The 24,547-nt window shown below is 47.8% G+C and overlaps 2 pseudogenes across 1 annotated transcript in view; one reads left to right on the top strand and one right to left on the bottom strand.

The window, feature by feature from the left end:
• Positions 1 to 4,844, bottom strand: part of LOC147092699 (NACHT, LRR and PYD domains-containing protein 3-like) — a 391,278-nt pseudogene extending 386,434 nt beyond the window's left edge.
• The window catches only part of LOC147092700 (NACHT, LRR and PYD domains-containing protein 3-like), a 497,498-nt pseudogene that overhangs the window by 316,307 nt on the left and 156,644 nt on the right, over positions 1 to 24,547 (top strand). The window lies entirely within an intron of this gene.

Below are 24,547 nucleotides of genomic sequence, written 5' to 3' on the forward strand. Positions count from 1 at the left end.
CTATTAAATAGGTTTGGGAGGACCAGGGATCACAATTTTAAGGTGCTAGGCCAGATCAAGGTTATATGTCAGGAGGTGGTTCTATTCCTAGAGAATAGTGGACCTCTGGAACAGGCCGCCATCTCGTGAAATGGACGTGGACTCGCTGAATTTCTTCAACCGAGAGCTGGACCGGTTTCTTTTTGCAGTGAACAGCACCTCTACAGCCCGGAGGTACTTCAGGGAATTCAGGGCCTGACTGATCTCCTGGACCAGTGTTGATCACCTAGATGGGTCGTAAAGGAATTTCTCAGATTTTTTTCTATAAATTGGTCTGTGCTTTCATCTGGTTTTTCTCCTTTCCCAAGAAACTACATGGTTTCGATTGGGTGGGGTGTGCGTATATTGGAATACACAACGTATCGCAATTTTCTGGGAAAGGCTGGATGGAACAAAAGCTCTTTACCTGTCCATCACTGTTCATAAGTTTGTCAAATACGACTTGTCTACAGCTAATCCGTTCCAGCCTCCATCATCATCCCCTATATCTCTAAATGCTCACTAATTCGACCTGGATTGACAGATTCGAGGAGTTTGCCTACAACTGCCTTAGACAAGTTTGTCTCTCATTACCCGAATGATCCTCTCTCTCTATTTTAACAGAGACATTGCTTCGAATCCGTCAGTCCTCCTGTATATTTTTTATATCCATCGAGGTTTGAAAAATTGTGTTTAGGGTCCATCCTATCTCCCCTCTGACTTCATTAACAGCCTGGGGTGCATTATCACTGGGCCAAGTGACTTCTCCATCTCGGCTATTTTATTCAGATCCAAATCCTTCTCGACAGGTATCTCTTAACTGTGGACCCACATCCTCCTCTAGTAAACCTGCATTTTCACTTCCGCCATCACTTTTAGAGACTAAAGGAAAAATGATGTATCTCCCAAAAGTTCTTCCTCCACAACTAGTTTCTCCAGTACCCACTCTAACTCACCAACACTGCTTAATGGCCTGCAAGCTTCGCCGAGAATTATGCTATTGCCTTTCCTATTGTTGAACTGTGTATGTATGGATCCTATCTTAGCATCGCTCCCTCGAACACCCTTATGTTCTAAAGCTCTCCGCATCTCTCTCCTCATTTAAGACGGTCTTTGAACCTTACTCTTTGACCAAGCTTTTGTTCACCTGTCCTAATAGCTACTTATGTGCCTCAGTGTCAATTGTTGTTTGATAACGCTCATGTGAATTGCTTTGGGACAATTTACTACGTTAATGGCGCTAAATAAATGCAAGTGTTGTTGTTGTTCTGGCGCTGCCCTCGAACACTTTGTTAATGCGGGAGTACACCTCTATTTTTCTCACTGAGTCCTATCTAAATCTAGGCCCTGTCTTATAGATACTAGATCAGATCTCGCATGCTTCTGACTTTACAAATCTGTTGGAATGATTTGTCCTTGCACAGACACAACACTCAATGCCAGCTACAACTTTCTGTAATGCTTACTCTTTTTTAAATTTGTTTTTTCTTTTGTACCAAGTGACTTCAAAACATCCTTCATTATTTCTTACTATAACTTTTCACTATTTCAAAAATCTTCTGTTTCAGCTCCAAGTTTTATTAATTCCGCTCTGTAGTCTCAGATCTGGATATTCCCCACCTTCCAGTCATTCTGCTGATATCGTTCCCACTGCTCCACTCACCTATTCTGTAAAACAACTGTTGTCGGTGGGTTCAGATTGAAGCCGTCCCTTCCCTTCTCCCTCAACATACCCTCGTGCCCCAATAACGTGAATCCCTCCCTCCTGCTCCAGCCCTGCAGCGCACATTGTACTGCCTCATATTTTCCTTGTCAAGTAGCCCAGTGCAAAACAAGCCAGGGATCACCACCTTGAGGCCTTTTTTGTAGCCCGTGGCTCAAGACTCAATATTCCCTCTATAAACGTTTTTCTATCCATGTTATTGGTTCCGACCATGTTTGTATTCTGCTCTCATTTAGTTACCACAGATGGTTCCACTCAACCCAGGAAGAGAGGAGCTAAAGTAAACATTGGTCCCCTAGAGGATGAGTCTGGGGAACTAATAATGGGAAACAGGGAAATGGTAAAGACTTTGAACAAATATTTTGTATCGGTCTTCACGGTAGAAGATACTAAAAGCATCCCAATAATGGATAATCAAGGGGCTATTCGGGTGAAAGTACTAGGCAAACTAATGGGACTAAAGGGTTGACAAGTCCCCTGGACTCGATGTCCTGCATCCTAGCGGTAATAGATGCACTGGTTGTAATCTACCAAAATTCCCTGGATTCTGGAGAGGGCCTAGCGGACTGGAAAACCGAAAATGTAATGCCCCTATTCAAGAAAGGAGGGAGACAGAAAGCAGGCAACTACCGACCAGTTAGCCTAACATCTGTCATTGGTAAAATGCCATAGTCCATCATTAAGAAGTGTTACCAGGACACTTAGAAAATCATAATATATTCAAACAGATTCAGCATGGTTTTATGAAAGGGAAATCATGCTTGACAAATTTGCTGGAGATCTTTGAGGATATAACGAGCAGGGTGGATAAAGTGGAACCAGTAGATGTCTTGTATTCGGATTTCCAGAGGGCATTCGATAAGGTGCCAGAAATAGGTTACTGCACAAGATATGAGCTCACGGGGTTGGGGGTAATATATTAGCATGGATGGATAGAGGATTGGCTAACTAACAGAAAACAGAGAGGCGGGAGAAATGGATCATTTACCGGTTGGCAAACTGTAACTAGTGGGGCACTGCAGGGATCAGTGATGGGGCCTCAACTATTTACAATCTATATGAATTAATTGGATGAAGGGACTGAGTGTAATGTAGCCACATTTGCTGATTATACCAAGATAGGTGGGAAAACAAATTGTGTGGAGGGTGCAAAGAATGTCCAAAGGGATATAGATAGGCTAATTTAGTGGGTAATTATCTGGCAGATGGAGCTTAATGTGGGAAAATACGAGGTTATCCGCTTTGGTAGGAAAAATAAAAAAGCAAATTATTTAATTGGGGAGAGATTACAAAATGCTGAGGTAAAAAGGGATCTGGGGGTCCTTGTACATGAATCACAAAAGTTAGCATGCAGGCACAGCAAGTAATTAGGAAGGCAGATGGAGTGTTGGCCTTTATTGCAAAGGGAATGGAATATAAAAGGAGGGAAGTCCTGTTAAAACTGTACAGGGCGTTGGTGAGACCACACCTGGAGTACTGCGTACAGTTTTGGTATCCTTACTTAAGGAGGGACATACTTGCATTGGAGGCAGTTCAGAGAAGGTTCACGAGGTTGATTCCAGAGATGAAGGCATTGTCTTATGAAGAAAGGCTGAGCAGGTTGGGCCTATACTCGTTGGAAATAGTTGAATGAGAGGGGATCTTATTGAAACATGTAAGATTCTGAAGGGGCTTGACAGGGTAGATGCAGAGTTGGGATATATCTATATGATTGTGCCTCAGCTATCTCTTCCCTAGCATCTGTGCGCAGCGCCCATCATTCAGACCTGTGGTTTTATCCTCTCTAAGGTTGATTAGTTTATAATTTAACTCTCCTTCATCTTAAATGTGCTGATATCATTTTTGATCATCATCTAACGTCTTGTCTATGATGCTGCACCGGCTGAAGTCATACCTAGTACAAAGGAAGATGTTTGTGGTTGTTAGAGGCTGACTATCTCAGCCCAAGGACATCCCTGCAGGAATTCCTCAGGCAGTGTCCAAGGCCCAACCATCTTCAGCTGCTCCAGCAAAGACATTCCCTCCATCATAAGATCAGAAATGTGGATGTTCACCGATGATTACAGTGTTCAGTTCCATTCGCAACGCTATAGATAATGAAGCAGTCCATGCTCACATGCAGCAAGCCGTGATGACATTCAGAATTGGGCTGATAATTGGAAGTATCATTTCCGCCACCCAAGTGCAAGGCAATGGCCATCTCCAACAGGAGAGAATCTAACGAGTGCTCCTTGTCATGCAACGGCATTACCATAGCAAAATCCACGCCCATTAATATCTTGGGAGTTTCCATTGACCAGAAACTTAACTGGATAAATATTGTAGCAACAGGATCGGTTGATCTCGAATGATGGCATTCTGATTTTTCTTTTCGTTATTGATGTGTCTGAACAATAATTAACAAATTATTTTTATATTCCTTGATAATTTAATGTTGCAGTTTCCTTTGCACGCTGCTACTTTTTTGACTTCTTTCCTAATGCTTTTTTATTCATTTTTTTCATCACATCCTTTGCTTATATGCATTTTTCTTTAGTTTCACTTTTTGCCCCATTCCTTTATTCACACATGATTTGTCGTTCTTTCACTCAGTGTAATGTTAGAACAGAAAACATTAACCATTCAGTTTAACTGTGCTATCAACAATTACACTCTGTTTCATTTTGGTCATAGTTTCCTCCCACCACTATCGCTCTCGTATTCCTGTGCCCCAACTTCCTCTCAACCCCGCCCCACTTGGGGTGACCTCCTGCTCCCTGATTCCACACTGTTGCTCAGGAAGACCCTCCTCTGAGTCACTGTCTCTATCCACCTTACAGTCCCCAATACCTAGTATCTATTGGACAGTTCCAGTACTCGGGCTCCCTCCACCAGTGACTATGGTGTCCCACTAGATGGTCACTCACTTCCCTCTTTCTACTCAGTCCCTGTCTTGTTCCCTCTTTATGTGTGAGCTGCAGGTTCTTGCTTGAGATCTGCACCTTTTGACAGTATCGAAATTATATCGTAATTATATTTTAATCATTTTTCTGAATCTACCTGTGTCCATTCTCATTCTTGTTGAAGATGTTGGATCTTCTCCCCTGATTCGACCTTCAGCCATGGTGGTGACAGGCGTTCCCAGGCTCTGATGCTCTGTAATAAATATATTAATAGGAGGGTTAGAGGGAAATATTAAAATGAGAAGGAGAACATTGCCTTGTTAAACATGATAACAAGCCCCTACTCCCCATCAGTACACTAGCTGTTAGCTCTGGGATCGAGCATTTCCCGAGTGTTACGATCAACTCCCCACATCAGGTGTGACACAGACAGCTGCCCAGTGAAATCCAGTGAGTCCCGCTGATCTCCACAACCCAGTTCCAGACGGGCTCCCGTCGGCCGAGACTCCGCACTGGGAGCGCCCATTGGTGAGATTTATTCACTCAGTGCAGGCCAAAGCCAGCCTTATTCCGGAGGTAGAGAATATTCTGCAGGGAAATAGGGAGCGGGTGATCAACGATGAATTAAATGATTCTTCACTTGGTTTTACACATCCGGGAGGTATTGTAACATTTTAATGCTCAGCTTGTATTTAGTATTTTAGATTTGTTGAATTTTGATATAACGTTCTGATACTTCATAGAAACATAGAAGACAGGAGAAAGAGAGCGCCATTCGGCCCCTCGAGCCTGCTCCGCCATTCAATGCGATCATGGCTGATCATCCAAATTCAGTACCCTGTCCCTGCCTTCTCTCCATATCCCTTGATCCCTTTAGCCTTAAGAAATATATCAAACTCCTTCCTGAATATGTTTAATGTATTGGCCTCTACTGCCATCTGTGGTAGAGAATTCCATAGGTTCACCACTCTCTAGGTGAAGAAATTCCTCCTCATCTCGGTCTTAAATGACCTACCCCTTATTCTTAGACTGTGACCCCTGGTTCTGGACTCCCCGACCATCGGGAACATCCGTCCTGCATCTAGCCTGTTCAGTCCTGTCAGAATTTTATAAGTTTCAATGAGTTCCCCTCTCATTCTTCTGAACTCCAGCGAGTACAAGCCCAATCGACCCAATCTCTCCTCATACATCATTCCTGCCATCCCAGGTATCAGCCTGGTGAATCTTCGCTGAACTCCTTCCATGGCAAGAACATCCTTCCTCAGATAAGGTGACCAAAACTGCACACAAAACTCAAGATGTGGTCTCACCAAGGCCCTGTATAACTGCAGCAAGACATCCTTGTTCCTGTACTCAAACCCTCTCACTACGAAGGCCAAAATGCCATTTGCATTCTTAACCGCCTGCTGCATCTGCATGCTTACCTTCAGCGACTGGTGCACAAGGACACCCAGGTCTCGTTGCACTTCTCCCTCTCCCAATCTATTGCCTTTCAGATAATTATCTGCCTTCCTGTTTTTGCCACCTCACATTTATCCACGTTATATTGCATCTGCCATGCTTTTGCCCAATCGCCCAACCTGTCCAAATCATCCTGGAGTTTCTCGGCATCCTCCTCACAGCACACACGCCCACCCAGCTTTGCGTCGTCTGCAAATTTGGAGATATTACATCTAGTTCCCTTGTCGTGATCATTAATATATATTGTGAATAGCTGGGGCCCAAGTACCGATCCCTGCAGTACCCCACTAGTCACTGCCTGCCACTCGGAAAATGACCCATTTATTCCAACTCTTTGCTTTCTCTGTGCCAACCAGTTCTCTGTCCAAGTCAATACCTTGCCCCCAATCCCATGTGCCTTAACTTTACACGCTAATCTCTTATGCGGGACCTTACCGGAAGCCTTCTGAAAGTCCAAATACACCACATCCACTTGTTCTCCCTTATCTATTTTAGCAGTTACATCTTCAAAAAACTTCCAGTAGATTAGTCAAGCACGATTTACCTTTTGTAAATCGATGTTGACTTTGTCCGATCCTGTCACTGTTTTCCAAGTGCTCTGCTATTACATCTTTTATAATGGACTCTAGCATTTTCCCCACTACCGATGTCAGGCTTACATTAGCTACCCTCCAATCCATGGGTACTGTTCCAGGTTCCATCGAATGCTGGAAGATAATCAGCAAAGCATCAACTATTTCGAGGGGCACTTCCTTAATAACCCTAGGATGTAGTTTATCAGGCCCTGGGGATTTATTGGCCTTCAATCTCCTCAATTTCCCTAACACCATTTCCCTACAAATACTGATTTCTTTCAGTTCCTCCCTTTCATCAGATCCTATGTTCCTCGACATCTCTGGGAGGCTATTTGTGTCCTCCTTTGTGAAGACAGAACCAAAATATGTATTTAATTGGCCTGCCATTCCTTTGTTCGCCATTATAAATTCCCCTGATTCATACTGCAAGGGACCTACGCTTCACTTTACCAATCTTTTTCTCTTCACATATCTATAAAAGATTTTACAGTCAGTTTATTTGTTCCCTGCAAGCAAACTCTCATATTCTATTTTCCCTTTCTTAATTAATCTTTTTGTTGAATCCTAAACTGCTCCCAAACCTCAGGTTTACTGCTTTTTCTGGCCAATTTATATGTCCTCTCCTTGGACCTTATGCTATCCCTAATTTCCCTTGTTAGCCACAGTTGAGTCACCTTTTTTGTTTTATTTTTATGCCAAACTAGGATGAACAAAATCTGTAGTATATCCATGTGGTCTTTGAAAGTTTGCCATTGCCTATCAACCGTCAACCCTTTGAATGACATTCCCCAATCAATCCTACCCAACTCACGCCTCAGACCATCGCACTTTCTTTTCTGTAAATTTAGGACACTAGTCTCTGAGTTGACTAATTCATTCTCCATCTTAATGAAGAATTCGATCATATTATGATCGCCCCGACCCAAGGGGCCTCGTACAACAAGATTGCTAATTAATCCTTTCTCGTTACATAAAACCCAGTCTAAGATGGCCTGATCTCCGGTTGGTTAATCGACATATTGGTCCAGGAAAGCATCCCTTAAACACTGCAGGAATTCCTCCTCCACAGTATTATTACTAATTTGGTTAGCCCAATCTATATGTAGATTAAAATCACCCAAGATGACTGCTGTGCCCTTATTGCACACTTCTCTAATTTCCCTTTTAATACCATCCCCAACCTCTGCATTACTGCTTGGAGGTCTATATACCACTCCCACTAACGTTTTCTGCCCCTTGGTATTTCTCAGTTCTACCCATATAGATTCCACATCAGCAGAGCTAATATCCTTCCTTACAATTGTGTTAATCCTTTCATTAACCAGCAATGCTACCTCACCTACCTTTCCTTTTTGCCTATCTTTCCTGAATATTGAATACCCCTGGATGTTGAGTTCCCAGCCTTGGCCACCCTGGAGCCATGTTTCCGTTATCCCAATCAAATCATATTTGTTTACCTCTATTTGCGCAGCTAATTCATCCACCTTATTATGAATGCTCCTCGCATTAAGACACAAAGCCTTCAGGCTTGTTTTTTTAACGCTCTTACACCTATTAGAATTATTATTTACTGTGGCCATGTTTGAATTAAACCGTTGATTTCTCTCAATGCCACTTTTATTTTTCTCCTTCCTATCTTTTGCTTTTATCCTTGTTTCCCTTTCCTCTGTCTCCATGCTCAGGTTCCCAACCCCCTGCCATTTTAGTTTAAACCCTCCCCCAGACCACAAGGAAACACTCCCCCTCGGACATCGGCCCTGGCCCTGCCCAGGTGCAAACCATCTGGTTTGAACTGCTCCCACCTCCCCCAGAACCGGTTCCAATGTCCCAGGAATTTGAATCCCTCCCCCTTGCACCATTCCTCTAGCCACGTATTCATCTGAAATATCCTTCTATTTCTACTCTGGCTAGCTCGTGGCACTGGTAGCAATCCTGAGATTACTACCTTTCCTATTTTTTAATTTACCTCCTAACTCCTTATATTCTGCTTTTAGGACCTCATCCCGCGTTTTCCCTATAACGTTGGTACCTATATGCACCACGACAACTGGCAGTTCACCCTCCCCTTCCAAGATGTTCTGCAGCCGCTCTGAGACATCCTTGACCCTTGCATCAGGGAGGCAACACACCATCCTGGAGTCTCGTTTGCGGCTGCAGAAATACCTATCTATTCCCCTTACAATAGAATCCCCTATTACTATAGCTCTACCCCTCTTTTTCGTCCCGTCCTGTGCAGCAGAGCCACCCCTAGTGCCAGGAATTTGGCTGCTGCTGCCTTCCTCTGGTAAGCCATCCCCCGCAACAATACTCAAATTGGTGTATCTGTTTGAGAGGGGGATGTCCACAGGGGACCCCTGCACTACCTGCTTGTGCCTAGTACTCTGTCTCATGAATATGTTTTCTAACAAGACACACAATATATGGTTGGGTGCGATTCTTCTGGTCTCTATGGGCAGTGACATTGTCCGTGTGTTCATGGAGAGTTGTCCTGGTTGGTGTTTCTATTTGAATATCTTGACCATATCTCTCATGATGTCAGCACCTGACTAATGAGCACTAAGTGGTGAGGACATTTCCCACTGTTCCACTAATATTAACGCATACATGTAATGTTATGAATCATGTAATTCTAAACAATTAGGCGATGCACATCATTTATGTTTAAAATATCAATGTGTGTTCTTACAATCTCAGAAATGGCCATAAATATACAAGTGGTAGATTTGTCTACTGTTTTACAATCACAATTCTCCACTTGTGCTCGTGTCACGTGGTGTGCATGCCCACGCATATGCATCCAATCAAACTCTGAGTCATGCTCCTTTCCTTTCCCCACTGGGGAAATGTAAATTCGATTCAGTCTCGGATCAGTAATTTCTCCAAACTATAGTTGAATGAATCCTCCTAAATGAATTTAAAGCCAAGTTTGAGATTTGTTACATTCGGTATTGCGCTCTTTCACACAGGCAAACACTTACATAATAAACACACTACAGCAACAACAGTTCAGTAGGCAATCAAGTGGAGTACAGAAAGTACAGCGGAGATCATAGATGGAAATTAGAGGGTCAAGGAGAATGTATGAGAAATGATTAGCGTAACATAAAAGGGAACACTAAAGACTTTTATAAACACCTAGGGCTAGATTTTCAGTATAGACAGTTTTGGGGCGCTAACCTTAGCGCCCGCCCGAAGTTAGCGCCCGCCCCAAAGTAGCGCCCCGTTGCTGGAAATTCAGTGGCTTCGCCCTAAGAGAGTGGTGGAGCGCTAAAAGAGGCGTTCCACTCCTACCGTTAGGCGCTAAGCCGGCGGTCCAGAGGGATAGCGCCCAGGCGGGGCGCAGCGCGGGTGCGGTCATTTTTGCACTGACAGCAGACCCCGTGGTGCCGACCAGCTCTTAAAGGGGGAAGGGACGAATTGGTCTGCTGCCACGCCCTGCACACTGCAGCCTTGCAAAGAGGCCTCAACACTGCTGCTCAGCCCCAGGGAGTCATGGCAACGCCAGAGAAGGCCCGTCAGCGTGCCCTGCGCTTCTCAGAGGGTGATCTGGACATAATGGTCACAGCTCTGGAGGTGAGGCACAAGATCTTGTTTCCAGAGAGTGGGAGGAATCCAACCCACCATGACTACACCAAAGCCTGGAAGCAGATCGCCCAGAGGGTGACGTTCACCGGCGAGGCCCCCAGGACCCACAAACAATGCCGTAAAAAATACAATGATCTGACCAGGATTGTGAAGGTGAGTAGCCTTTCCAGTCTCCTCCTCATTCTTGCATGTACACCTGACATGATGGGCAAAGGGACCTGAAAGTCCTATTGGCCAGCCCTCAGCCAGCAGCATTGGGACAGTCATGAGCATCAAATGGCCATTTGGCACTCTACACTTTGGCCAAGCTATTCCACCATGGGAGGCAGTGCACACTACATCAGGGCTTCACTCTGTCCAAGCTATTCCACCATGGGAGGCAGTGCACACTACATCAGGGCTTCACTCTGTCCAAGCTATTCCACCATGGGAGGCAGTGCACACTACATCAGGGCTTCACTCTGTCCAAGCTATTCCACCATGGGAGGCAGTGCACACTACATCAGGGCTTCACTCTGTCCAAGCTATTCCACCATGGGAGGCAGTGCACACTACATCAGGGCTTCACTGCGCACTTACAGCCCGTCCTTTCTCTTGCAGGCTAAAGTAGCGTTTAATCGCCAGGCCCGTGCCAGGGGTGGCCGCGCCAAGCTGCAGAAGCTCACTCGGCTGGAGGAGCGCGTGTGTGTGCTCATGGGAGCCCGTGTGATTGTCCCCAAAGCGTGCGGTGTATCCGACCCTCCACTGCCCGGCAATGGTAAGGACCTCGCCTTTTGGCCCTCTCGCGTCGCACTGGCCCATCCGAGCTACCTCCTTTGCCACTGTCCCACCAATGCGCTGAATCCCACCAGTCCTAACTCCCTCGCTGACGCCATCTCCTCACTCTGAAGCTACTCTTGTGCATTCCTGCTTTCAGCTGGTGACGACCAGGACCCTGAAGCTGCCAGTGACAGCACCTCCGACCAGGAGGAGGAGGAGGAGCAAGCCGGACCTTCGGGGGACCAGTCACGTCCCACAGGAGAGGAGGAAATGCTTGACACCTCCTCACTGGACGAGTGCCTGGAGGAACTGTCGCAGGGCAATGCAGCTTCTGGGACCAGTGGCGTCCAGCCACCCAGCAGCCGTGCGCGTGGCCCGCGGCCTTCCCCCCAAAGGGGGGAAGGATCAGAGGGGAGTGCTGCTGCTCGGCACACTCGCCGTCACCAACGCGGCAAGGGTCCCCTAGTTCGGCCCCCTCCTCCCCAGCGGGAGAGTCGCGACTCCAGTCCGGACACCTTCACTTCGGAGGAGGTGCGGAAGCTGGATAAGATGGCCAACGACTCGGACCGGCGCCACACGGAGCTCATGAGCGTGGTGGGGCGCATGCCTGAGGCCATCGAGTCGCTGGCGACCAGTGTGCGCGAGTTCGGGGCAGCAACTGCCGCGAGTGGCCGCATGCTGACTGATGCCGTCAAAACCCTGGCGGATGTGATGCGCGCGCACACCAGGACCACAGGGCCACTCACTGCTGCCACACGCGCTGTCTCAGGCAGGCATCGCCAGGGCAGGCGCCGCGCTGGACCATCCCAGCAAGCCGCCCGTCGGCTGATTGCTGCGGATCCTGCAGTGCGGGCCCGGCCGAGTGCCACCGCGCCACAGCACCAGCCAGCGCATCCCAGACACCAGCTGGCCCACACTGCGCCATCCGTCGCCGCCATTCCCCCTCTGGGGCGTCAACGGCAAGCGGCTGCAGCTGATGGTGGCCAGGCTCAGGTGCGCCACTCAGCAGACGGCCCCTCGAGGCCCAAACGCCGTGTAGGCCGCCCCCAGCGGCATCTGGTGGAAGGGCATCTGAGCCTCAGGCGCCTTCCCCCAGCCTCGCAGCAGCCACTGGGCAGAGCTTGCGAAGGAGCAGCAGGCCGGGCAGGGGAGGCAAAATGCTGGCCAAGGTCTCGCCCTCGTGGGCCACTCAGTAGAGGGTGTGGCCAGCTTTCCTTTAATATGGCGGTGGCCATCTTTATTTTGCCCATGGTTGTGCTTTTGGAGGGCTTATTTTTTGCGTTAGGCCGACGTTGAGGGCCGGTTTGAATAAAGGTGGAGTGGCTCCTCCCCAGTTTGTGGGAGTGAGTCGTTTGTTGGGCTTTTTGTGGGGCCCGTTTATTGTTTTTGGGGATTCATGTGGGAAGGGCTTTTCATTTTTGTGCAATAAAAAATTATCTTTATTCATGCAGTCTCCATGGTTGTTCTTCTTAGTGTTTGTTGGCTTCGCCGGCTGAGGGCTTGCGGAGCGGCTGCATTCATCTTCCCTCATGGCCCCTGGCCATTCCCTGACAGGGGACTTAGAAGTACCGTGTAATAAGGTGGCGTCGTGCGGCCCTTGGCCCTGGTCGCTCCCTCCTGGGAACGTACTCCTGCTCCTCCTCCTCCTCCTCCTCCTCATGCTCCTCCTGCTCCTCCTCCTGAGGTGCTGGTCCAACGTCAGGTGGCAGTGCCTGAGTCCTGCGGATAGCCAGGTTGTGTAGCATGCAGCAAACCACCACAAATTGGGAGACCCGGTCCGGCGAATACTGGAGAGCTCCTCTGGAGCGATCAAGGCAGCGGAACCGCTGCTTGAGGACCCCAATAGTTAGCTCGATGATGTTGCGGGTGGTTTGATGGCTCTCGTTGTAGGCCTCTTCAGCAGCGGTCCTGGGCGCGCGGAGTGGGGTCATGAGCCAGGTGCACAAAGGATAGCCTTTGTCCCCGATGAGCCATCCTCTTGGGGGAGGCTGTGCCTGGAACATGTCATGCACAGTACTCTGCCGCAGGATAAAGGCATCGTGGCTGCTGCCTGGGAAGCTGGCATTGACTGCCATGATGCGCTGCTTGTGGTCACATACCAGCTGCACATTCAGAGAATGGTAGCCCTTCCTGTTGCGATACTGCTCGCCATGCTCCAGAGGGGCCTGCAAAGCCACATGCGTACAGTCAATGGCGCCCTGCACCAAGGGGAATTCCCCGAGTCTGGCAAATCCCAATGCGCGCTGATGCTGGCTCTCGAGGGCCATGGGGAATGAGATGAATTGGCTTCTCCTTCTGAACAGTGCTTCGGTCATGTGGCGGATGCAGCGATGCGCACCATACTGGGAGATGTTTGCTATGTCCCCAGCAGCGTATTGGAAGGAGCCGGTGGCATAGAAGTTCAATGCCACCGTCACCTTCACTTCCACCGACAGAGACGTCCTGCACCTGAGCTTTGGCCGCAGATCTCGGCGAAGCAGGTGGCAGATCTCTGCAATCACCTCCTTTCGGAATCGGAGCCTTCTAACACATCGCGCGGCACTCATGTTTAGGTAGGAGCGCTGCTGGCGTATAGCCTGACTGGGTAAGGCCTACGTGGCCGACGCCTGTAGCCCCCTCTGCCTCTAGCCAGGGCTGCCCCTCTCACAATGCGTCTGCGAGCCCTACGGACATGGCGCTGCAGCTGCACGTTGGCACCCCATGCAGCCCCCATCAAATCCTGGCAAACAGTCTAATTTCCAAATGGCCACTTGCAGCGCTATTGCCTGAGTCCAAAAATACCTGGCTCTTGCTGCTTGAAACCAGTTAGCTATCCTCCTTGTTGTGTCTCCAGAAATGCGTTGCACAAGACTGTTTTCTGAAAAAAGGATGGCCTTTATACTGGAGAGGACGTTCCCTTTAATTAGCGCCCCCCGGGGCCCGCGCTGGTAGTGTTGCGTTCCTTTTTCCAAACGCTCCGGCCGCCCGCCGCACAATGGGGCGGTCCGACTGAAGTTTGCTATCGGGGCGGCCAAAGGGCGTTGCACGAGGATGTGACGTCATTTTCTGCGCGCGCATCCGGGCGGGCGCTAAACTTTGCGCCGGCGCTAACGGCCAACTTAATTTGGGGCGGGGCGCAAACTGCGCTGCGCCTGGGCGCTACACGCATAGCGCCCGGAAATCACTTCTCTTAAGGCGCTAACTGCTGGCGCAAGCGACTGAAAATCTAGCCCCTAAAGCCTAAAAGAATGGTCAAAGGAATGGTGGGGCCGATTAATGAACTAAAAGACAATTATCTTGTGGATGCAGAAGACATGACTAACGTACTAAATGTGTACCTTGCATCTATCTTCACTAAAGAGGATGCTGCCAAAGTTACATTAAAGGGGAACATGTGAGGGAAATTGGATAGGATACAAAGAGATGAAGAGGAGATAATAAAACGGTTGACAGCACTCGAGTCATATTGGCACTGAAGAAGGCTATTTGGCCCATCGAGTCCGTGCAAGCTCTCTGGAGATCAATCCAGCCAGTTCCATTTCCCTGTTCCATTGTCTGCTTGTACGTTGTTACATTATTCATCAGTATTAACTCTAACCCTAATTTACTGTCATTTGCAAAATTTGATATTGTACTTCTGATTCCAGAATCCAAACAATTATGTACATTATTAACCACAGTGGTCACATCACTGGCCTCTGTGGAATACCGCTTCTCACGTTCCACCAGTCTGAATTACTACCTATAACACCTACTCTTTCTTTTCTGCTTTGTAGCCAGTTTGCTATCCAGTTGGCTATTTGTCCCAATTCCACGTGCTCTAACCTTAATCATGAGACTACTACGTGGCTTTTCAAAAGACAAGGGCCTAGAAATCCAGTTGCGTTTGCGCCCACTTAGGGGCGAAAGAGTGGGTTGCGCCGGAAGTTATTTAGTGCCTGAAATTAAGTTGGGCCCTAACATCGGCATTAGCCGGTAGGGCTGCGCCAGCTTCGATGACGTCATCGGTGTGCGCAGCGCCCCGGTTCCAACGCGATTCCGTTGCGAAGGCCAAATTCAGTTGCGGCCGCCTCGCCCGCAGCGGCCGCAAACAACGTTTGGAAAACGTGGCCTTGCAGCTCCGAGAGGCCGCCGCATAAAGGTGGAGGGGCGGCCGGCCGCTTTCCCGGCGGCCGCATGGCCACACCTCCCTCCCCGGACTCCTGCACCACCCCCCCGCGGCATTGCTGTCTGACTCCCGCGAGCCCGGCACTTCTCCGTGGTGCCAGGCTCATTTGCCGGGGGAATCCAGCGGCGATCTCACGGCTGCAGGCAGCTCCTCCTTCAGAGAAGGAGGAGGCCTGCAGTACCCCAGCCTGCCACACCGCATCGGGTGGCGCAGCGGCAGCTGGACGCCTGAAATAGACTTTCATCGCCCCAAGCGAGGCGGCCAAACCCTGCAGTAGCGCCCGCCTCCATCTTAGCCCGTCGCAACTGAATTTCAGGCGGGCGTTGCGGGAATCCGGGCGAGCGCTAAATTTTGGGCGCTGAAGACCTGGCGGGGCCTTACTGAATTTCTGGGCCAAGGTATATTACATTCATGCAGTGCCCTTGTCTACTATTTCTGTTGCTTAGAGTTAGAGTCATAATGGGATGAAAGAGGCCATTTGGCCCATCGAGTCCATTCCGGCTCTCTGCAGAGCAATCCAGCCAGTCCCACTCCCCGGTCTATCCCCATAGCCCTGCAAATTTATTTCCCTCAAATGCCTATCCAGTCTCCCCTTGAAAACATTGAGTGTGTCTGCTTCCACCACTTCCGTCGGCAGTAAGTTCCAGGTCCTCACCACTCGCTGCGTAAAAAATGTTTTCCTTGCGTCCCCCCTGTATATCTTGCCCAAAATCTTAAATCATAGTCCTCTAGTCCTTGTACCATCAACTAATGGGAGCAGCCTTTCCCCATCTAGCCTATCCAAACCAGTCATAAACTTGTTCAGTTCTATCAAATCACCCCACAACCTCGTTTGCTCTAATGAAAACAAATCCAGCGTCTCCAAACTGTTCTTGTAGCTAAGATCACCATTCCCCAGAACCATTCGGGGAAAACTCCTCTGCATCCTCTCAAGGGCCTTTATATCCTTCCTAAAGAGTGGTGACCAGAACTGGATGCAATACTCTAGTTGTGGCCTAACCAGTGCTTTATAAAGTTTAGGCATTAGTTCTCTACTTTTGTACTCAATAGCTCTATTTATTAAACCCAAGATCCCATATGCTTTGCTACCCACTCTCTCAATATGTCCCGCCACCTTCAGGGACCTATGCACATTAACTCCCATGCCCCTCTGTCCCTGCACACTCTTTAAAAGTGTGCCATTAAGTGCATATTGCCTCTCCCTGTTCCTTCTGCCAAAATGCATCACCGCGCATTTCTCTGTTTTAAATTCCATCTGCCACTTGTCTGTCCATTCTGCTTGCCTTTTTCTATGTCCTGTTGCAATCGAATGGTATCATTTTCACTGTTTCCCACACCCCCAACTTTGGTTTCTATCAGCAATTTTGGTAATTCTATTCTGTATTCCATTATCCAGTTCATTTATAAACATCATATAAAGCAGTGACCTCAGCACTGGCTTAGTGGCAGAAGGCAGAGGGTGATGGTGGAAGGTTGTTTTTGTGACTGGAAGCCTGTGTCCAGTGGGGTACCGCAGGGATCGGTGCTGGGTCCCTTGCTTTTTGTGGTCTACATTAATGATTTGGATGTGAATGTAAAGGGTATGATCAGTAAGTTCGGAGATGACACGAAAATTGGTGGGGTGGTAAATAGCGAGGAGGGAAGCCTCAGGCTACAGGACAATATAGATGGGTTGGTCAGATGAGCAGAACAGTGGCAAATTGAATTAACCCTGAAAATTGTGAGGTGATGCATTTTGGACGGACTAACAAGGCAAGGGAATACACAATGAATGGTAAGACCCTAGGAAAGACAGAGGATCAGAGGGACCTTGGTGTGCATGTACATAGATCCCTGAAGGCAGCAGAACAGGTGGATAAGGTGGTTAAAAAGGCACATGGGATACTTGCCTTCATTAGCCGAGGCATAGAATATTAAGCAAGGAGGTTATGATGGAGCTGTACAAAACGCTGGTAAGGCCACAGCTGGAGTAGTGTGTGCAGTTCTGATCGCCACACTATAGGAAGGATGTGATTGCTTTGGAGAGGGTGCAGAGGAGATTCACCAGGATGTTGCCTGGGCTGGAGCGCTTCAGCTATGAAGAAAGACTGGACAGGCTGGGGTAGTTTTCCTTGGAGCAGAGAAGGCTGAGGGGGGACCTGATTGAGGGGTACAAAATTAAGAGGGGCATAGATAGGCTAGATAGTAAGGAACTTTTCCCCTTAGTAGAGGGGTCAATAACAAGGGGGCATAGATTCAAGTTAAGGGGCAGGAGGATTAGAGGGGATTTGAGGAAAAACTTTTTTCACCCAGAGGGTGGTTGGAATCTGGAACTCACTGCCTGAAAGGGTGGTAGAGTCAGCAACCCTCATAACATTCAAGAAGCATTTGGATGAGCACTTGAAATGCCATAGCATACAAGGCTACGGACAAAATGCTGGAAAATGGGATTAGATTAGACAGGGCTTGATGGCCAGCGCGGACGCGATCGGCCGCAGGGCCTCTTTCTGTGCTGTATAACTCTATGACTCTATGACTGACCCTTGGGGAACACCGCGGTCTACCATTCTCCAGTCTGAAAAACAGCCAATTACCACAACTCGCTGTTTTCTCTCCATAAGGCAATCCCTTATCCAAGCTGCCAATGGCCCACCTATTCCATCCTCAATTTTGTTATTCAGCCTTTTATATGGTACTCTGTGAAATGCCTACTGAAAATCCAGGTAGACAACATTCATTGGATTAAATTCATCAATCCTCCCTGTTACTTCATCAAATTAGATTTCAATAGGTTGGTCAAGCATGACCTTCCTTTTTGAAATCTGTGCTCAATATTCTTTATTATATATTTTGTTGTCAAACGCTTTTCGATTACATCTTTGTGAGTAAAGATCCCAATATATTTTCTACCCCCGACATCAAGCTAACTGGTCCAGAGGTCTCTGGATTTGTTCCCCCGTCTTGTTGAATATAGGATCATTAGCAGTCTGCCATCCAGACCAGGGTGTGTATCCTCTCTAAATCTGTCTAGTATTTCAATTATCTCCCCCCACAGGTTTCTATCTTAAATATCTTGATATCCTTTTTGATGTTTTTTTCTAATGTCATGTCCACCTTTTTAGCCTCCCTGGTTAAACTGAGGCAAAGTAACTACTCAATATTTCCCCCATTTCACTGTCACTACCTGCGAGATTATCTTGTGCATCCTTTAGTGGCAATATCCATATCTTAACTTTCCATGTGTTATTTATGTGTGGAAAGAATACTTTTATATTGTTTGATAACTTGATTGGATAATTGCTCTTGATTTTCCCCAATATTTTTTTGAATTCCTCCCTAAACTCTTTGTATTTCCTTTTGTCATACTCTCCTTCATTGGCTATGTACTTAGGGTAGGCTTTTGTTTTAGTTTTATTTTTACTCATAACTTTATTCATTACTAGCAGTAGTAGTCTGCGCCTAGAAAAGGGAATAAGTGGAAACATCACACTTTCTGATCTCACTGGGCCCATCCTTCCCGGGTTACACTCTGTCTGATCTCACTGGGCCCATCCTCCCCGGGTTAAACACTGTCTGATCTCACTGGGCCCATCCTCCCCGGGTTACACACTGTCTGATCTCATTTGTCCCATCCTTTCCGGGTTACACACTGTCTGATCACACTGGACCCATCCTCCCCGGGTTACACACTGTCTGATCTCACTGGACCCATCCTCCCCGGGTTACACACTGTCTGATCTCACTGGGCCCATCCTCCCCGGGTTACACACTGTCTGATCATACTGGACCCATCCTCCCCGGGTTACACACAGTCTGATCTCACTGGGCCCATCCTCCCTGGGTTACACACTGCCTGATCTCACTGGGCCAATCCTCCCGGTGTATGCACTGTCTGATCTCACTGGGCCCATCCTCCCCCGGTTACAGGCTGTCTGATCTCAATGGGCCCATCCTCCCCAGGTTACACACTGATCTCACTGGGCCCATCCTCCCCTTGTTACACACTGTCTGATCTCACTGGGCCCATCCTCCCCGGGTTACACACAGTCTGATCTCACTGGGCCCATTCTCCCCGGTTACATACTGTCTGATCTCACTGGGACCATCCTCCCCGGGTTAAACACAGTCTGATCGCACTGGGCCCATCCTCCCCGGGTTACACAATGCCTGATCTCACTGGGCCAATCCTCCCAGTGTACGCACTGTCTGATCTCACTGGACCAATCCTCTCAGGGTTACACACTGTCTGATTTTACTGGGCCCATCCACCCCAGTTTAAACTCTGTCTGATCTCACTGGGCCCATCTTCTCCAGGTTACACACTCTCTGATTTCACTGGGTCCAACTTCCTCAGGCTACACACTGTCTGATCTTACTGGGCCCAAACTCCCCAGGGCTAGAAAATGTCTGAAATCACTGGTCCCATCAACCCCGGGTTACACTCTGTCTGATCGCACTGGGCCTATCCTCCCCGGGTTACACACTGTCTGATCTCACTGGGCCCATCCTCCCCGGGTTACATACTGTCTGTTCTCACTGGACACATGCATCACGGGTTAGGCAGTGTCTGATCTCACTGGCCCCATCCTCCCCGGGCTACACACTGACTGATCTGACTGGGCACTACCTCCCCGGGTTACATACTGTCTGATCTCACAGAACACATCCTTCCTGGGCTACACTCTTCTTTTTCCGATATCTCTGTTCTGTTTTACTGTCCGATGTTTCTATCATGTATTAATTATCTGGAATCTATTTTAACAATCGTTTTAATCATGACTCTCGCTAAATTTCTAAGCTCTACTCAATCATCTGCTATTAGTAGCGGCGAGTGAAAGGTTAAACTAGAACTTTGACATTTTATCTGCAACAGGTAATTAATGTGACAGGACATGAGTTAGACCAACAGTAAGTGTGACGCTTACTGGATGTGTGCGGTACGAATAAGACTTTTAATGTGTTACTTGTGAATCTGGAAGGCCTGGCTCGTACTGAGACAGATGGCGTTTTAAAAGTATATTAAGTGTAAGAGGATAACTAGGGAAAGAGTAGGGCCCATCAGGGACCAAAAATGCAAACTGTGTGTGGAGCCAGAAGATGTAGGTGGGGTTTTAAATGAATTTTTTGCATCTGTGTTCACTATGGAGAAGGATGATGTAGACATAGAAATCATGCAGGGGTACTGTGATATACTTGAACATATTAGCATCGAGAGGGAGGAGGTACTACCGGTTTTAGCAGGTTTAAAATTGGATAAATCCCCAGGCCCGGACGAGATGTATCCCAGGCTGCTGTATGAGGCAAAGGAGGAGATTGCAGGGGCTCTGACACAAATTTTCAGAACCTCTCTGGCCACAGGGGATGTGCAAGGGGACTGGAGAACAGCTAACATAGTACCATTATTCAAGAAGGTTAGTAGGGATAAACCAGGGAATTACAGGCCAGTGAGCTTAACATCAGTGGTAGGGAAATTATTGGAAAAATTCTGAGGGACAGAATTAGTCTCCACTTGGAGAGGCAAGGATTAAACAGGGATAGTCAGCATGGCTTTGTCAAAGGAAGATCACGCCTGACCAATTTGATTGAATTTTTCGAGGGGGTGACTAGGTGTGTGGATGAGGGTAGTGCAGTGGATGTGGTATACATGGATTTCAGTAAGGCTTTCGATAAAGTCCCACATAGGAGACTGGTCAAGAAGGTAAAAGGCCATGGGATCCAGGGTGCCTTGGCACATTGGATCCAAAACTGGCTTAGTGGCAGAAGGCAGAGGGTGATGGTCGAATGTTGTTTTTGTGACTGGAAGCCTGTGTCCAGTGGGGTACCGCAGGGACCGGTGCTCAATAATCTGTGCTCAATATTCTTTATTATATATTTTGTTGTCAAACGCTTTTCGATTACATCTTTGTGAGTAAAGATCCTAATATATTTTCTACCCCCGACATCAAGCTAACTGGTCCAGAGGTCTCTGGATTTGTTCCCCCTGTCTTGTTGAATATAGGATCATTAGCAGTCTGCCATCCAGACCAGGGTGTGTATCCTCTCTAAATCTGTCTAGTATTTCAATTATCTCCCCCCACAGGTTTCTATCTTAAATATCTTGATATCCTTTTTGATGTTTTTTTCTAATGTCATATCCACCTTTTTAGCCTCCCTGGTTAAACTGAGGCAAAGTAACTACTCAATATTTCCCCCATTTCACTGTCACTACCTGCGAGATTATCTTGTGCATCCTTTAGTGGCAATATCCATATCTTAACTTTCCATGTGTTATTTATGTGTGGTAAGAATACTTTTATATTGTTTGATAACTTGATTGGATAATTGCTCTTGATTTTCCCCAATATTTTTTTGAATTCCTCCCTAAACTCTTTGTATTTCCTTTTGTCATACTCTCCTTCATTGGCTATGTACTTAGGGTAGGCTTTTGTTTTAGTTTTATTTTTACTCATAACTTTATTCATTACTAGCAGTAGTAGTCTGCGCCTAGAAAAGGGAATAAGTGGAAACATCACACTTTCTGATCTCACTGGGCCCATCCTTCCCGGGTTACACTCTGTCTGATCTCACTGGGCCCATCCTCCCCGGGTTAAACACTGTCTGATCTCACTGGGCCCATCCTCCCCGGGTTACACACTGTCTGATCTCATTTGTCCCATCCTTTCCGGGTTACACACTGTCTGATCACACTGGACCCATCCTCCCCGGGTTACACACTGTCTGATCATACTGGACCCATCCTCCCCGGGTTACACACAGTCTGATCTCACTGGGCCCATCCTCCCTGGGTTACACATTGCCTGATCTCACTGGGCCAATCCTCCCGGTGTATGCACTGTCTGATCTCACTGGGCCCATCCTCCCCCGGTTACAGGCTGTCTGATCTCACTGGGCCCATCCTCACCAGGTTACACACTGATCTCACTGGGCCCATCCTCCCCTTGTTACACACTGTCTGATCTCACTGGGCCCATCCTCCCCGGGTTACACACAGTCTGATCTCACTGGGCCCATTCCCCCGGTTACATACTGTCTGATCTCACTGGGCCCATCCTCCCCGGGTTACACACAGTCTGATCGCACTGGGCCCATCCTCCCCGGGTTACACAATGCCTGATCTCACTGGGCCAATCCTCCCAGTGTACGCACTGTCTGATCTCACTGGACCAATCCTCTCAGGGTTACACACTGTCTGATTTCACTGGGCCCATCCGCCCCAGTTTAAACTCTGTCTGATCTCACTGGGCCCATCTTCTCCAGGTTACGCACTCTCTGATTTCACTGGGTCCAACTTCCTCAGGCTACACACTGTCTGATCTTACTGGGCCCAAACTCCCCAGGGCTAGAAAATGTCTGAAATCACTGGTCCCATCAACCCCGGGTTACACTCTGTCTGATCGCACTGGGCCCCTCCTCCCCGGGTTACACACTGTCTGATCTCACTGGGCCTATCCTCCCTGGGTTACATACTGTCTGTTCTCACTGGACACATGCATCACGGGTTAGGCAGTGTCTGATCTCACTGGCCCCATCCTCCCCGGGCTACACACTGACTGATCTGACTGGGCACTACCTCCCCGGGTTACATACTGTCTGATCTCACAGAACACATCCTTCCTGGGATACACTCTTCTTTTTCCGATATCTTTGTTCTGTTTTACTGTCTGATGTTTCTATCATGTATTAATTATCTGGAATCTATTTTAACAATCGTTTTAATCATGACTCTCGCAAAATTTCTAAGCTCTACTCAATCATCTGCTATTAGTAGCGGCGAGTGAAAGGTTAAACTAGAACTTTGACATTTTATGTGCAACAGGTAATTAATGTGACAGGACATGAGTTAGACCAACAGTAAGTGTGACGCTTATTGGATGTGTGCGGTACGAATAAGACTTTTAATGCGTTACTTGTGAATCTGGAAGGCCTGGCTCGTACTTAGACAGATGGCGTTTTAAAAGTATATTAAGTGTAAGAGGATAACTAGGGAAAGAGTAGGGCCCATCAGGGACCAAAAATGCAAACTGTGTGTGGAGCCAGAAGATGTAGGTGGGGTTTTAAATGAATTTTTTGCATCTGTGTTCACTATGGAGAAGGATGATGTAGACATAGAAATCATGCAGGGGTACTGTGATATACTTGAACATATTAGCATCGAGAGGGAGGAGGTACTACCGGTTTTAGCAGGCTTAAAATTGGATAAATCCCCAGGCCCGGACGAGATGTATCCCAGGCTGCTGTATGAGGCAAAGGAGGAGATTGCAGGGGCTCTGACACAAATTTTCAGAACCTCTCTGGCCACAGGGGATGTGCAAGGGGACTGGAGAACAGCTGACATAGTACCATTATTCAAGAAGGGTAGTAGGGATAAACCAGGGAATTACAGGCCAGTGAGCCTAACATCAGTGGTAGGGAAATTATTGGAAAAATTCTGAGGGACAGAATTAGTCTCCACTTGGAGAGGCAAGGATTAAACAGGGATCGTCAGCATGGCTTTGTCAAAGGAAGATCACGCCTGACCAATTTGATTGAATTTTTCGAGGTGGTGACTAGGTGTGTGGATGAGGGTAGGGCAGTGGATGTGGTATACATGGATTTCAGTAAGGCTTTCGATAAAGTCCCGCATAGGAGACTGGTCAAGAAGGTAAAAGGCCATGGGATCCAGGGTGCCTTGGCACATTGGATCCAAAACTGGCTTAGTGGCAGAAGGCAGAGGGTGATGGTCGAAGGTTGTTTTTGTGACTGGAAGCCTGTGTCCAGTGGGGTACCGCAGGGACCGGTGCTGGGTCCCTTGCTGTTTGTGGTCTACATTAATGATTTGGATGTGAATGTAAAAGGTATGATCAGTAAGTTCGCAGATGAAACGAAAATTGCTGGGTTGGTAAATAGCGAGGAGGGTAGCTTCAGTCTGCAGGACGATATAGATGGGTTGGTCAGATGGGTGGAACAGTGGCAAATGGAATTTAACCGTGAAAAGTGCGTGATGATGCATTTTGGAGGGACTCACAAGACAAGGGACTACACAATGAATGGTAAGACCCTAGGAAAGACAGAGGATCAGAGGGACCTTGGTGTGCATGTACTTAGATCCCTGAAGGCAGCAGAACAGGTGGATAAGGTGGTTAAAAGGGCATATGGGATACATGCCTTCATTAGCCGAGGCATAGAATATAAGAGCAGGGAGGTTATGATGGAGCTGTACAAAACGCTGGTATGGCCACAGCTGGAATACCGTGTGCAGTTCTGATCGCCACACTATAGGAAGGATGTGATTGCTTTGGAGAGGGTGCAGAGGAGATTCACCAGGATGTTACCTGGGCTGGAGCGCTTCAGATATGAAGAAAACTGGACAGGCTGGGGTTGTTTTCCTTGGAGCAGAGAAGGCTGAGGAGGGACCTGATTGAGGTGTTCAAAATTATGA

This window comes from Somniosus microcephalus, unplaced genomic scaffold (genome assembly GCF_052327205.1).
Source record: "Somniosus microcephalus isolate GS21.2 unplaced genomic scaffold, FLI_Smic_1.0 unresolved_chr2, whole genome shotgun sequence".
NCBI classification, from domain to species: domain Eukaryota; kingdom Metazoa; phylum Chordata; class Chondrichthyes; order Squaliformes; family Somniosidae; genus Somniosus; species Somniosus microcephalus.